The 16,007-nt window shown below is 34.8% G+C and overlaps 1 pseudogene; it reads right to left on the reverse strand.

Moving 5' to 3' along the window:
• Positions 1-14: 14 nt before the first annotated feature.
• LOC139441081 (tigger transposable element-derived protein 1-like) lies at positions 15-12,763 on the reverse strand (annotated as a pseudogene).
• Between the last annotated feature and the right edge of the window lie 3,244 nt (positions 12,764-16,007).

The following is a 16,007-nucleotide window of genomic DNA, read 5'->3' on the forward strand; positions in this document are numbered from 1 at the left end:
ATTGATAACATATGCTAACCATCGTCTGAGCCTTCAGCAAGTTGTATTCTTGCTGTTGGTGGAGGGACTTGCCTCAATGTTGATGACTGTTGACTGATCAGGGTGGTGGTTGCTTAAGGTTGGGGTTGATGCAGCAACTTCTAAGAATAAGACATCACTGAAATTTGCCACATCAATTGACTCTTTCACAAGCCATGTATCTGTAGCATGCAATGCTGTCTGATAGTATGTTAGCCACAATAGAACTTTTTTCAAGGTTGGAGTCAATCCTCTCAGACCCTGCCAATGCTTTATGAAGTAAGCTTATGTAATATTCTAAACCTTTTCTTGTCATTTCAATGATCTTCGCAACATCTTCACTAGGAATAAATTCTATCTCAAGAAGCTACTTTCTTTGCTCATCCATAAGAAGCAACTCTTCATCAGTGTAAGTTTTATCATGGGATTGTAGCAATACAGTCACATATTTAGGCTCCACTTCTAATTCTGGTACTCATGTTATTTTCACCACATCTGTAGTTACTTCCTGCACTGAACTCCTGAACCCCTCAAAGTCATCTATGAGGAATGGAATCAACTTCTTACAAACTCTTGTTTTGGTTTTTTCCCTTTAAAAAATATTTTACTGATTATGCTATTACAGTTGTCCCATTGTTTTCTCCCCTTTATTCCCCTCTGCCCTGCACTCACCTTTCCTCCATCATTCCCCCACCTTAGTTCATGGTCATGGGTCGTATATATAAGGTCTTTGGCTTCTCCATTTCCCATACTATTCTTAACCTTTCCTGTCTATTTTGTACCTACCATTTATGCTTCTTATTCCCTGTACCTTTCCCCCCATTCTCCCTCCCCCTCCTTGCTGATAACCCTCCATGTAATCACTTCTGTGATTTTTTCCTGTTCTAATTGTTTGCTTAGTTTCTGTTTTTATTTTTGGTTTTAGGTTCAGTTGTTGACATTTGTGAGTTTGTTGTCATTTTACTGTTCATATTTTTGGTCATCTTACTTTTCTTAGATAAATTCCTTTAACATTTCATATAATAAGTGCTTGGTAATGATGAACTCCTTTAACTTGACCTTATCTGGGAAGCACTTTATCTGCCCTTCCATTCTAAATGATAGCTTTGCTGGATAGAGTCATCTTCAGTGTAGGTCCTTGCCTTTCATGACTTCCAATACTTCTTTCCAGCCCCTTCTTGCCTACAAGTTTTCTTTTGAGAAATCAGATGATAGTTTTATGGGAACTCCTTTGTAGGTAACTGTCTCCTTTTCTCTTGCTGTTTAGAAGATCTCTCCTCTTTAAACTTGAGTAACTTAATTATGATGTGCCTTGGTGTTTGCTTCCTTGGGTTCAACTTTTTTGGGACTCTCTGGGATTCCTGGACTTCCTGGAAGTCTATTTCCTTCACTAGATTGGGGAAGTTCTCCTTCATTATGTTTTCTTTTTTTTAATTAATTAATTTTTATTCAGTTACAATTGTCTGCATTTTCTCCCCTTCCCTCCACCCCACCCCAGCCAGTCCCACCTCCCACCCCCACCTCTACCCTCCCCTTTGATTTTGTCCTTGTGTCCTTTATAGTAGCTTCTATAGACCCTTCTCCCAACTATCCCCTGCCCACTCCCCTGTGGCTATGTTTTCAATTTCTTGCTCTTCCTCTTCTCCTTCTGGCACCCCAATGATTTGGATGTTGGAACGTTTAAAGTTGTCCCAAAGGTTCCTAAGCCTCTCCTCATTTTTTTAAATTATTTTTTCTTCATTCTGCTCTGATTGAATGTTTATTTCTTCCTTGTGCTCCAAATCATTGATCTGAGTCCCAGTTTCCTTCCCTTCACTGTTGGTTCCCTGTACATTTTCCTTTATTTCACTTTGCATAGTCTTCACTTCTTCCTCTATTTTGTGACCATACTCAACCAATTCTGTGAACATCCTGATTACTAGTGTTTTGAACTCTGCATCTGATAGGTTGGCTATTTCTTCATTCTTAGTTGTATTTTTGCTGGAGCTTTGATCTGTTCTTTCATTTGGGCCACACATATTTCTCTGTCTCAGCCACCTGTTACATTGTAAGGGGGGGAGCCCTAGGTCAGGGCAACCCAGATTGCTGTGTTGTGGTGCTGTATGTGGGGGAGGGTTCCAAGAGGGAACAATGCAGCTTGCTGGGCTCTCAACCAGCTTTCAGTCACTTCCCCTGCTACCCACAAGCAAATTGGGCTGTTTTGGTGCTGATATCCTGGTGGGTGTGTTTGTGTATGTTCTAGGACCCTGTGGGTCTCTCCAGTGAACTCTCCTGTGAGGCTGAGAGCTTCTCCCACCATGACAACCTCCATAGAATTTTACAGCCAGAGGTTTTGAGGCTTTCTTTCCCCTACTGGAAACCTAGGTTATGCAGTCTGTCTCGCTCCCCAGTTGTTCCTCCTGATTTTTCCATACACAAATGTGGGACCACCCAGTCTGCCAGCCAATGCCTTGCTGGGAGTCCTCTCTGCCCTGGGTGCCCACCTCTACCTCTCTTACCAGTCTGGGTGAATGTTTCTGTTTCAACAACTTGGTTGTTTGACTTCCATACAGTTTGATTTTCTGGTAGTTATGGTTATTTTTTGTTTGTAAATTTGTTGTTGTCCTTCTTTTGGTTGTGCGAGGAGGCAAAGTGTATACCTACACCTCCATATTGACCAGAAGTCCTAAACTCTTTTTATTGTTGATATTTTGACCTCTTTCTATGAATCATGAATATTCTTAATGGCATCTAGAGTGATGAATCTTTTCCAGGTTTTCAACTTACTTTTCCCAGATCCATCAGAGGAATCACTATCTATGGCAACTACAGACTTAAAAATGTAAATTTGTTAACATAATAAGACCTGGACGTCAAAATTAGTACTTGATGCAATGTCTGCAGAATGGATGTTTTGTTAACAGGCATGTAAACAACATTAACTTCATCATACATCTCCATCAGAAGCTCTTGAGTGACCAGCTGCCCTGTCAATGAGTAGTAATATTTTTTAAATGATTTTTTTTTCCCTGAGCAGTAGGTTTCAACAGAGGGCATGAAACAATTAGTAATCTGTGTTGTAAGCCGATGTTTTATCATCCAAGCTATATTGTTTCACAGGCAGAGTATATTTAGTATGATTTTGGAATGGAATTCCTAGTAATTTTGGAATGGAAAATGAGCACTGGCTTCAAATTAAAAGTCACCATCTTTATTAACCCTACAAAGAGAGTCAGCCTGTCCTTTGATGCTTTAAAGCCACATATTGACTTCTCTCTAGCTATGAAAGACCAAGCCATATTGTTCCTTCAGTATAAGGCATTTCATCTACATTGAAAATCTGTTCTTTAATGTAACTGCCTTCAATAATCATGATAGCTAGATCTTCTGGGTACCTTGTTGCAGCTCCTACATCACTACTTGTTCTTCACCTTGTACTTTTGTTATAAATATAGGTTCTTTCCTGAAACCTAATAAATCAGTCTCTGTTAGCTTCCAACTTTTCTTCTGCAGATTCCTCACCACTCTCAGCCTTCGTATAATTGAAGTGACCTTGGGCCTTAGTCTTGATTAGGCTTTGGCTTAAGAAATGTTTGATTACCTTAAGGCGGTTTGATCTATCCAGACCACTAAAACTTTCTCTGTATCAGCAATAAGGCTGTGTCATTCATGTGTTCACTGGGGTAGCTTTTAATTTCCTTCAAGAACTTTTCCTTTGCATTCACAACGTGGCTAACTGCTTCACACAAGAGACCTAACTTTCAGTTTATCTTGACTTTCATCATCCTTTCTCACTAAGTTTAATCAGTTTTAGCTCTGGTCTTTGGTTTGATGTGAGAGATATGCAACACTTCTTTTCACTTGAACACTTACAGGCCACTGGAGGATTGTTAATTGGCCTAATTTCAATATTTTGTGTCTCAAGGACTTGAGAGGCCTGAGGAGAGGAAGGGATATGGGGAAACTGCCATTATATGGGGCAGTCAGAACATACACATTTATCAATTAAATTCACTGTGTTATGTTTGGGTATGTTTCATGGTGCCCCAAAACAATGACAATAGTAACACCAAAAATTAGCTGATCACAGACCACCATGACAACTATAGTAATAATTAAAAAGCTTGAAATATTTGAAGAATTACCAGATGTAAAAAAGACATGAAGTGAGCAAATGCTGATTGAAAAATGGTGCTGGTAGCCTTGCTCAATAAAGGGTTGCCACAAACCTTCAATTGGTGAAAAATGCAGTATCTGTTAAGCACAGTAATGCAAAGTGCAATAAAACAAAGTATGCCTGTATATCTCTTAGTATATGTGTTTTGGAGCTATTGAATGCATGTAAGAACTAGCCTCTGGAGTGGGGTTAATTAGCCCTAAAATAGTTGCATAATTATCAAGTCTGTTTTGTGTATCTGTATCTCCTGTATGACATTTCTGCTGGATTGGTGAGCATGGTCAAAGTATTAGCATATCTCTGCTGATGATTCCAGTTTTAAGACATAACCAACTGTCATTTTCACTAAAAACAGAAAATCAATCATAATGTGGTTAATTGCATTTCTGCATATAGGTCTTGTCAGTTACTCTCTGCATTGCAGACTTTATATAAAAACATTTCTGAGGGGGGATTTTTTACAGAATTTAATATTTTTAATGCCAACAAAATAAAAAATCAATGGGTTCAAAAATAATTTGACTAGTGATATATTGTTCATGTTCTTTTTTTTTATTTTGGAATTCAACCTCTTTATCTTTCATGCCATAAGGTGAAGACATGTATAATTTTCAAAGATAGAATCATGTCTGTAAGATATTATATATCCTAATATAAACATGAGAAGACATGATAAATTGGTTATATTTCAGTAAACTTCTCACATACAGAATATTTTCTTTTAAATAAATCTATTGATATTCACTTATCACTCAAGACCTCTGGGGAGCTTCTAGAGCTTCTTCTTTGCTGGGAAAGTACTCAGAGAATTAGAATTTTCCTTTGAATGGGATTAAGTCATTGTAGGCTTCCAAAACAAGTGAAACAATAAGGAGGAAGAACCATAGTGGGTCTAATTTTTGGTAATGCAGAATTATACTTTTTTTTTATACTGGAGTACCTGTGCTTAGTTAGTGATTTTCTGTAAATCTTTATCAATGGTCTAAGGATTCACTTACTTGTAAACTGTAAAACTGTACTAAAAAATTAAAAAGTCTTGATAACTTGGGACAAAATGTTACTCTTACCTCCTCTCACTACAGCTTTTCTTTTGATCCTTTCTTGTAGAAATTCTTACTGAATATAATGGTATTCCCTGACTACAATCCACAACACAAATAAAGATATGAATCCATATCTTTATTAAAACACTGAAGTGGTTTTAATTTTTCCACATAATATTTGGGCAGATACTGAACATGAAGCAGTAATACAAGGATACAAAATATCACCTTCATTTGAATATTTTCTTTCATCATCATTTGTGTGTTTATTGTTAATGTTTTCAATTGGTACATAAACTTAATATTGTCAAGCTCCAGAATGGACTATTCTTAAAAGCTAACTTTTTATTGGACTACTTAAAAAGCTAACTTTTATAGTATTACAGTTAGCAGATGTATTTATGATGCAGGTATTATGAAATTATTACTATTATAATATTAATATCCCTTCACAGCATAACTTGAGTGACATTAGTTGTCTGAATTTCCCTGATTTATACTTTAAAATCTACCTTCTAAAGTGAAAGAATACTGAAAGTCTGTTCTGACAAGGCACTAGAAGAACCAAATTGTAATGTGTGAATCTCTTGGTAAGTATGAGCCAGAGTAGAGGGAATTGGGAGTTTAGTACACCAGACTTGCATATGTCATGACATTTGGAATGTATATTTCTGATATCAGATATAATTACCTCTTGGTGTACAGAAACCTCAGTCTTGGGCAGAGATTAGAAAAGCCCTCCAAAAGACAACTTTTTCAATGTTTTTCTTCCTCTGTTGGTGTAGCACCATCATGCTTCCTTTCTGATACAGATAATTCTTTCTTCAGATGTATTAACAACTGTAATAGACTTGGACCTAACTCGTTGTCCATCTGGTCTTGGCACTATTCAGCCTAAGAATATTACTTCTTCCTGTGATTACCATTTGTTGTATGATTATAGTTTAATTCACACATCCATTATACTTATGGTCTTACTAACACCCTACTTCCCCACAGCTATAATTTTGTGTCTAAATATGTGTATTGTAAGGATTTGAAAATCATGATTTCTTATCCCAGGCAATTACTTCTAAGATGAAAGTAGGAAAAAGTTGCAAAAATTTCCTCCTTTTCTCATTTCTATCCCATAGGCAAAATTAGAATGTTTAGTCCTTCAAAATTCATTGTTGATGAAAACATTTATTTATATAAATAGAAAGCTGCCATGTGACTTTAAATATTTTTTAAAAGAGTTGTACTTAAATATTTTCCTGACCTGCCTTTGCTTAAAAAAAAAAAAAATCACACATCTCAGGAAATTCAGTGCTTTTTCTCACTTCTTAATGTCCAATTCTTCTTTACTGTATCTTTACCTTTATTTGTCTAGTACAAATTTTGTTACACAGTGGGAGTATTGTACATTTATATGAGTGATTGACATTTTAAAAATGCAGAATTGAAGCACAGTAGAATTGACAAAGCTTTTGAGGTTGATGATTTGCCAACAATGCAACAGAAACATTTTTATATAAGCATCTCCAAGGTTTGGTTTATAAAACCAAGTCATAGAATTCTAGTAGTATATTCTCCAATTTCTAGAATGATACAGCTAAATTTTCCTTTTCAACTTCTATCTAGTTCTCATCCTATAGAAATAGTTTGGAAATGCCTTAATAGATAATAAATGTCACATATTATACTCCCAGAGCCTCTCTTTCTTTGGAATTACTACATCTTTACCAGCCTTGCTTATTTTTCTTGCCACTAAGTTCCATAAATTGTAGCAATTTCTTTGACTTTACTTGTTGTTTGGACTGACCTTAGCCTTTTTGAAGGATACCACTGCAGATGTGCAGAAACTACAAAAGAAGTCCAACCAACCGTTTGGGAGTTCTAGATGAAAGGACTGCAGATCCACATATCCCTTTACTAACATGCACCAGCTCCTAAATCTACATCTGAGTTTTTAAAAAATAATGGGGAAAATGGCAGATTATGACTACTCCAAGGAGAAGAAAAACACAGTATCTTTCATGGTTCTGTATGCCAGAACCTTAAATGTACTAAATGCATATCTCTATTGTAGCAAATATATTATGCATTGGAACCAGCACACGTCACATCACTTATGATATAGGTAATGTGAGATTATTACTATGTAATATTAATATCTCTTCACAGCATAACCTGAATGATACATTAGCTCTCAGAATTCCCCTGAAAATATGAATAATGTGTAATTTTGAATTCAATAGAAGAAACTTACTATACTGATATTAGAATTAAAAATCAAACAAAACTGATCCAACAATTATAGAAACACTTGAAAGGTAGACAAAAGTATTTTTAAACAAAAAGGAGAAATATACATAATGTTTTATTTCAAACTTGTATTATTTTTCTAAGCATGTTTTCTTTAAGAAAAGCATCAAATATTAAAGATGAAAGTATCTATAGCACTTATATATGTAATAATTTACTTTGAGCTAAAAATTAATGATGGCATTGAGCTAATAAAGTATCATATCCAACTGCATGTTTACATTTTGCTTGGTCAAAGATACTTTTATAAAGATAGTAAGAAAGCTATAAAACGTAATTTTCTAGTGACATTTATATGTAATAAATAGTAAGGTAATAATACCATTAATGTTAACAATTATTAAATTGTTATGTTATCCTGGCTTTATAGAAAACACTAACAATCTAAAGTTTTTACAGTATCACATTAGGGACTTAAAACATCTTAAAATCTTATGGAATGTGACATAATGAACTAAAGTTATGGATCTCAAATTTCACGGCAAGATATTATAGACGATAATAAAGGTTGATCTAAACTTCTGTAGAATAATCCTTCATTTCTACTAATCTATAGAACTTTTTAAAAAGATTTTATTTCTTTTTAGAGAGGGGGAGGGAGGGAGAAAGAGAGGGAGAGAAACATCAATGTATGGTTGCTTTTCATGCACCCCACATTGGGGACCTGGCCTGCAACATACGCATGTGCCTTGATTGGGAATCAAACTGGCAAACCTTTGGTTCCCAGGCTAGTGCTCTATCCACTAAGCCACACCAGCTGGGGCCTAATCTATAGAACTCTTAAAGTAATTTGATTTAGTGGTAAAACCCAGCTTAATCCCTTAAAAGTTAATAATATCCATTTACTGACTTAAAAAATGGCTTTTAAAAATGCCTTTGTGTTTCAATCAAAATGATAGAGAAATGTGATGTAGTTGTAGACAAGGCATAAAAGAGTGAATTTTCTATTGTTCTTTAGATCATGAGACATTCAAGGGATTTTTAAACTAATGATTAACATAATTGGCAAGTTTCAATTTCTCTATTTGCAAACAGACAGCTTGAATTTTGAATTAGAGATATTGGTAGAGAAATAACAGTTTTGACTGTGAAAACCTTCTAATGAAAGCTGCTACTTCTAGCTCAATGCATAGAAATTGCATAACTACTGCACTGAATTGATATTTTCATACCGCAGAACTTCATAATGATACCAAAGAATGTAACTCATAGCTTAGCAATTTTTCTTAAACATCTAGTGTTGAATGAAGAAAACAGCTGGACAAGATAAAAGAAATTTTGTTAGCACACATGCATGATACATGTAAAACTACATATTTTTAATTCATGATGCAAGGATTTATTCTTCTAGAAATACAGAATAATCAATCCAACAGAAATATTATTAAAATATTAATTCTGTACTAGATCAAAAATAGATGTAAACTATTAGATCATATATGGAAATGTTATTACCAAACTTTGGTTGGAGTGAAACTATATACTGTACCTATGGAGTAGATTAAAAAATTGCCTACAAAAAATAGGCATTAATAAATAACAATTAAAAATTGAGATAATTCACTGCCAAAAAACTGCTACTACAAAAAATACTAAATCAGTCTTCACAAGAAGGGAAATAATCCCAGAATAAGGCACAGAGAAGCATGGAAGTAAAAAAAGAGCAAAAGAAATAATAATGAGTGTAAATAACAAATATAACAATGTTTAAAATATATACATAATTTAAATGCATCTATTTTAATATGCATAATGTATACATAATTTAAAAAACAGAAAAAGGAGAAAGCTTGGATGAATGGAGTTAAAATGGTCTAAGGCCATAACATTATCTGAGAAATGGTTATAACTACATTATTATAAATCAAGGATGCATACTTTAATATATGGGGTAACTGCTGCAGTACCTACTCTGCTAGAACATCATTAGTAAGGCCTTTTTTCTTTTTCTTTCTTTTCTTTTTTTTTTTTTACACTCTAGATGTTAGCACAGCTTACTCAGCTTTCAAAGAAGACAGATGACAACAGACTCAGGATGCTCACATGGCAGCATTAGTCACATCTCTTTAAATGGGAATCCATACAAAAATTCCAGGACAATTCTTTGGCCTAACATGAAAGTTCAGGTGTGAGTATAGAAGCCATTGGCTCCCTATTAGAAGCCTTGGGCATAACTTCCAGATCCCTGCAAAAACACCCACAAAAAACCCACCTGTTCATAAACCATTGAATAGAGAAGGAAAATCAAAGCTGTGTTTTCCAACCTTACATTTAAAATTCATCTGTGAACCATCACCACCAGCACCAGTCCAGTTGTTGGGAGTATGGCAACTGAAATGGTGCTCTCATCAGAGCTCTACTATGTGTAACAGCTACGTAGAAAAAGATAACCCTAAATCAACTTCTCATGTAGAATGTTTTCTAACTGTTCTCGCAACCATGACAATAATAGTAACAAGTTAAATATTAAAGTGCAGAGTTCATAGAAAAGACAGCACAAAGAAATAAAAAGTGAGGGGAGATATCCAGTAGAGCAAAGAATAAACAAATCTTAAGACAAGAGATATAAACCTAGATTGGTAAGTAATTGCATTAAATATAAGTAAGCTGAATGTTTAAGTAAAACTTAGAGTGCATTAGAAAGTAATATCTATAATACTTACTAAAATCACACTCTTAGTGTTAGTAAATGGTAAAAATAGAAAGATAAAAGATGTACACCGTAAGTACACTCAAAAAAAAAAGAAGAATATTACACATGATAAATGGGTTAATAATTCAATTTACCAGGAATTTATGACCATTATAAAACTGTAATTGCTAAATGATATCTATTCAAATTATATGCAGTTAAAACTGAACAATGAAGAAAAATATCCAGGTCCAAACTAGAGTATTTCAGAGCACTTTTTCTTTTTTTTTTAAATTTATTTTTTATTGTTATTCAATTACAGTTGTATGCCTTTTCTCCCCTTCCCTCCCCCCACCCCGGCTGAACCGACCTCCCTCCCCCACCCTCACCATCCCCCCCGATTTTGTCCATGTGTCCTTTATAATAGTTCCTGCAATCCCCTCTTCCCACTGTCCCCACCTCACTCCCCCCTGGCCGCTGCTAGACTGTTCTCCCCCTCAATGTCTCTGGTGGTATTTTGTTTGCTTTTTTCTTTTGTTGGTTATGTTCCAGTTAAAGGTGAGATCATATGGTATTTGTCCCTCACCGCCTGGCTTATTTCACTTAGCATAATGCTCTCCAGTTCCATCCATGCTGTTGCAAAGGGTATAAGCTCCTTTTTTCTTTCTGCTGCATAGAATTACATTGTGTAAATATACCATAGTTTTTGGATCCACTCGTTTGCTGATGGACACTTAGGTTGCTTCCAGTACTTGGCTATTGTAAATTGTGCTGCTATGAACATTGGGGTGCACAGGCTCTTTTGGATTGGTGTTTCAGGGTTCTTAGGGTATAATCCCAGCAGTGGAATTGCTGGGTCAAAGGGCAGTTCCATTTTTAGTTTTCTGAGGAAATTCCATACTGTTTTCCACAGTGGCCTCACCAGTCTGCATTCCCACCAACAGTGTACTAGGGTTCCCTTTTCTCCACATCCTCTCCAACATTTGTTTGTGGATTTGTTTATGCTGGCCACTCTGACTGGTGTGAGATGGTACCTCATTGTGGTTTTAATTTGCATCTCTCTGATGGCTAGTGATGCTGAGCATCTTTTCATATATCTCTGGGCCCTCTGTATGTCTTCCTTGGAGAAGTGTCTGTTCAAGTCCTTTGCCCATTTTTTAATTGGGTTGTTTGTCTACCTGGAGTGGAGTCGTGTGAGTTCTTTATATATTTTGGAGATCAGGCCCTTGTCTGAGGTATCATTGGCAAATATGTTTTCCCATACTGTTGGTTCTCTTTGTAATTTGGTGCTATTCTCTTTAGCCTTGCAGAAGCTTTTTATTTTGATGAGGTCCCATTTGTTTATTCTTTCCTTTATGCCCCTTGCTTTAGGGGACATGTCAGAGCACTTTTCAACAATTGATAGCAAACAAAAATATTCAAATATATAGAACAATGCAATTATAAAATGTGACCTATTTCACATATACAAATCTATGTAAAAATGTTTATTCTTTAAACTGTTCATGAAAATGAGTATTTTAAGCAATAATGTTACATAAACTAGAGAATTAAAGAATGAATATAACAAGTCCTTTCACAAAGGGAGAATATATATTAGAAGTTAAAATGGATTCATCAACCATGGATTCTGGTTTTTAAATAAAAGATGACTAGATCGGTCAATAGAGTGATATCATGTTTGCAGTGCCTTAAAAGCTCCTAAGACAAAGAAAGAATAATGTATAAAACTCGTGCTTGTAGAATTTTTTAAACTTATTGTAATAAAAACTCTACTCATTTACATTGAGCTGAGAAAAAAAAGTAGCATCATTGTCTCATTTTCCAAAAGCAGTGTGAAATCTCCAATTAATACAAAATTGCATTATGACTCAAAGGAATGCAAACACAAACTGCGTCTGAGAAGGTGTGGCTCCAAAACTAGCTTTTTGATTCAGACCATCTTGAGAGCATTTTGTCACTAGTAGTTGTCAGGTACCAACAGTAAACTCATTTTGAGTTTAGAAAAGGTTTAATTCTTTACATGGATGGTTAAAGTGAACTTCTAACCCAGTATTTCAGTCACTTCACCTCAGAGGATATAAGTTTCCATATCTGACAAGTGAGAAAATTGTATTATAAAGGCTCTAATATTTCTCTTCATTTTACTGTCCTATGAGTCCATGTACATAAATGATTACAATACAAGCGTCTAAGAACTGAAGCAGTTCAGAGAGGGAGATGACCTCCAAACAGGAAGATGATCTCACCGATACAGGTATAAGGGGCTCTGAAAACTACTTTTCATGGAAAGGCATTCTAAATACAAGGCAATGTAGGGTCATAAATTTTGATGAAAAGTGTATATTTGGAAGAATATGAAAATTATCTTAGGTAATTGGAATGGTGTTGGGAACCACTCTGCCTGGTTTCAGAAGCTTGTAACCCCCCATGGCTAAGGCTGAGTAAAAGACCTTGGGACCATAAGCCACTAAGGAGACAAAACTTATCCTTGCTGCTGGGGTGCTGCCTCTGCCCCCTTTACTTCACCCTGCTTGGCCCTGGGGTGGATGACTGGTTAGCCAATGATGGGTAAGATTCCTCAAGGGAAGGACGACAGAAGACAGGCATGGTTACGATGGGGCCATCAGGGAAGGACTTGGGGAACTATAGAAAAAGGGAGTAATGGACCATTACCCCTCAGCTTTAACAGAGCCTGAGTCCTCATTCTGTCTGTAAGAACTCTGCTCATCTCTTGGCTGCCTTACTTCCCCTGCCTGACTTAAGTCTGAAACAATGCCAAAGGGCTGTGAAGCCCTGGGCAGGAACGGACAGTTCCCCAGGGCAATCAGGCCTAAGAAAGAATGCATAAAATCCTGTGAAACCTGCTTTGCTGAGAATGCTCTCAATTTTCTGATAAAGGTCCAAGCACACAATGAGTTTGTTTCCCAAAGTTTTATGGCCCTTTAGCTATCTGAACCTGACTCAGAATAAGCCCTCAGAGTTCTTTGAATGTTATCTATTGTTTGATCATTACTGCCTGACAATGATTGATGAGCTTTCCCTGTATTCCCGTACAAAATGAACCCAATAAAAGCCCATTGAGGAACAGGCTCAAGATCCTTCTCCTTTGAGAGATTGGCCACCTTTCCTTCCCAAGCAGATCATGACTTGGTAGACTTATTATTATTTGCAACGGCTGGGAGGCTCTGCTGGACAAAGCTCCCCCACAGAGTGGGATGAATAGGTAGTGATATTTCAGACATAAAAGGAAACTGGGTGTAATCCTTGAGCTAGTAGGGGATAGTTGTAGGCTTTGATAGAGTAGGGTCTAATGACAATGGTGTATGAAAAACAAGCAAAAAACAGGAAACGTTTTCTGGAAGTTACTTCCATTTTTGTCCCTGCTTATTTCATTCAACACACATGAAGAAATAAACATTCAGACTTGTAGTTTATAACATATAACCTTTGCAAAGCTGAATGCTATACGGGTAGGGAAATAATCTTTCCATACTTAACAAATCATTATATTGCCTAAATAAGTAGTGTGAACTCAGTAGGTATTCAATCAATTCTTTTTACCATGAGTTTAAAAATTAATGTAGGATATGTATAAATATAAGGGAAGAAGTTAGTAGTATTAAGGAAAAAGAAAATATGTGGCTTTACTCTTTACTGAGTATTTTTATCCATTCCCTTTAAAACAGCCAAAATACAGATGCATTTATACAAATTCCTTAAAAAATACACAAGAATTTTATATTATCACACCTTAACTGATATAAAAGTAATGAAATATACATGAAAAGCCATCTCTTTTTTTTTCTTTTGCAAAATCAATTTTACATATATGGCAACAACAATTTAATTCAATTTAACAAATATTACTTAAATACAGTCTCAAACATTTCAACTTCAAAACCACTGGTATTAATGGAGTAATATTCAAACCAACAAAAATAATGTTAAAATGCTCATTATTTAAATGGTATTTATCTAAAATATCGAAACTAATGCCAATAATTGTTAAGTAAAAATTATCTTTTTCTCAACTTTAAATTCACGTTTATATGCTGAGGTATCCAATTATTTTATTTTCATTCAAATGTATTTTGGCACAAAGCAAAAAAATTATGGTGCAAATTAAGACATCATCAAACATAAAACAGTACATTTTATTAAATTACATCAAAAGCCATCGTGTGTTTGTATATAAAGTCATTTCATGTTGACTCTGAATTAAATTTATTTCCTCCATGAAGAGAACTTAAAATGTAATGTATATGGTAGCAAGCAATCAGACACTATTTCTAATATTCATAAAGCCAACATTTTCTGCTTCAGTGATGCAGTGAATTAATTGAAATTGAGTGTATCTCAACAGAAATTTTGAAATGCCTTAGCTATGTTCCTTCTATTGAAACTTGCATGAATTAAAAATTCATTAGATAACAAGTTACTGTAAATTCTCTTAAACCTCTTAGTTATTTTATGTAGTTTATGTTCATTCACTTTGATTTAAGCAAATTATTGGTATGTGAGAATTAATGAGTCATCACATCCTATATAAGATCATATCTTCCCTCATTCTATTATTCCTTTATGATTAAAACATTACATCCTGGAAGATGAGAAATATTACTGGCCATGTGGGTGTTGATGTATACATCATATTAAGCCAAAAGGATGTCAAGGCATTTTATTGTACTGCCAAGGGTAGGTATAAACAGGCCAAATATAAGCAAACTAATGAAAAGAAATTATCTTTGTGTCCCTTTAAGAATGAATGTACCTTTATTCATTTTAGTTATAAATTTTCTACTTTAATCATGTTTTTATACTAAGATAGTTTTACTTTTTATGATAGAATTTCTCTTTAACTTATAACCACGTAGCCAAATATCTATTTTCTGTTTATCTAGCTATTAACCCAAATGAATTAGTGTATGTTAGTGCTTAATTATAATGCTAAAAAAAATCTTACACTGGTTTGTTTTATATTTAGATACTTTTGAACTCCCTATGGGTTTTCCTTTTTCAGGAGACAAATATTCTAGAAGAATTTTCATGTGCATATCTGCACTATTTTCTGAGAAATACTGAACTATTTCCTGGAAGATATTAAAAATCAGACCTAATTTGGTTCATAAGTTTTAAATTTAATTTAACAAATTTACTTAGATGTTTACCCTTTGATAAGCTAAAACAGAAATGAGAAATTAAGTTTATTCTAACTTGCTTTTACTATTCGTGATCAATATTTAATAACCTAATTAAGATATTATTTTGTTGTTTATATTATGTGTGTTGCCTTACCATTTATCTCCATTGCTTTGACTTGTAGATGTAGCAATGTTTAAAAATTCAGCCTCTTAAATTTTCCACAGGCAACTGAAATTCAGCATGTTCAAATCTGAATCCTTAATCCTCATTAAGAATCCTCTACTTCAGTGATCCATGTCCCCATTAGAGTCATTACCTTCCACCCAATTTACCCAATAGAGTCTTATAATCTTTTAACCCTATTCCCTTCAATTCCCTTGGCTACTCAGATAACAGTTCTATGATTGTCAAATCTTAATTATTTCTTTAATTCAGAGTTTACTCTATCTTTACTGCTAACATCCTAATCTGTGTGTCATTATTTCTGTTGTTTATTGGCAAAAGATTCAACCCATGTTCCAGCACCATTCTAAAAACTGAAAATTCACTTTACAATGATCCTTTAAATGAAGTATTTTATCCCTAGGATTAACAATGTTATGTCTGAAATTGCAGTTGTAAGGATCACATCCAAACTTCCTCATTTGTCTCCTGGAATGGTATTCTCCACTTACCTCTCTGCACTCCAGCCATATGGCCACTGTTTCCT

The sequence above is a fragment of the Desmodus rotundus genome, chromosome 7, assembly GCF_022682495.2.
Source record: "Desmodus rotundus isolate HL8 chromosome 7, HLdesRot8A.1, whole genome shotgun sequence".
NCBI lineage: Eukaryota > Metazoa > Chordata > Mammalia > Chiroptera > Phyllostomidae > Desmodus > Desmodus rotundus.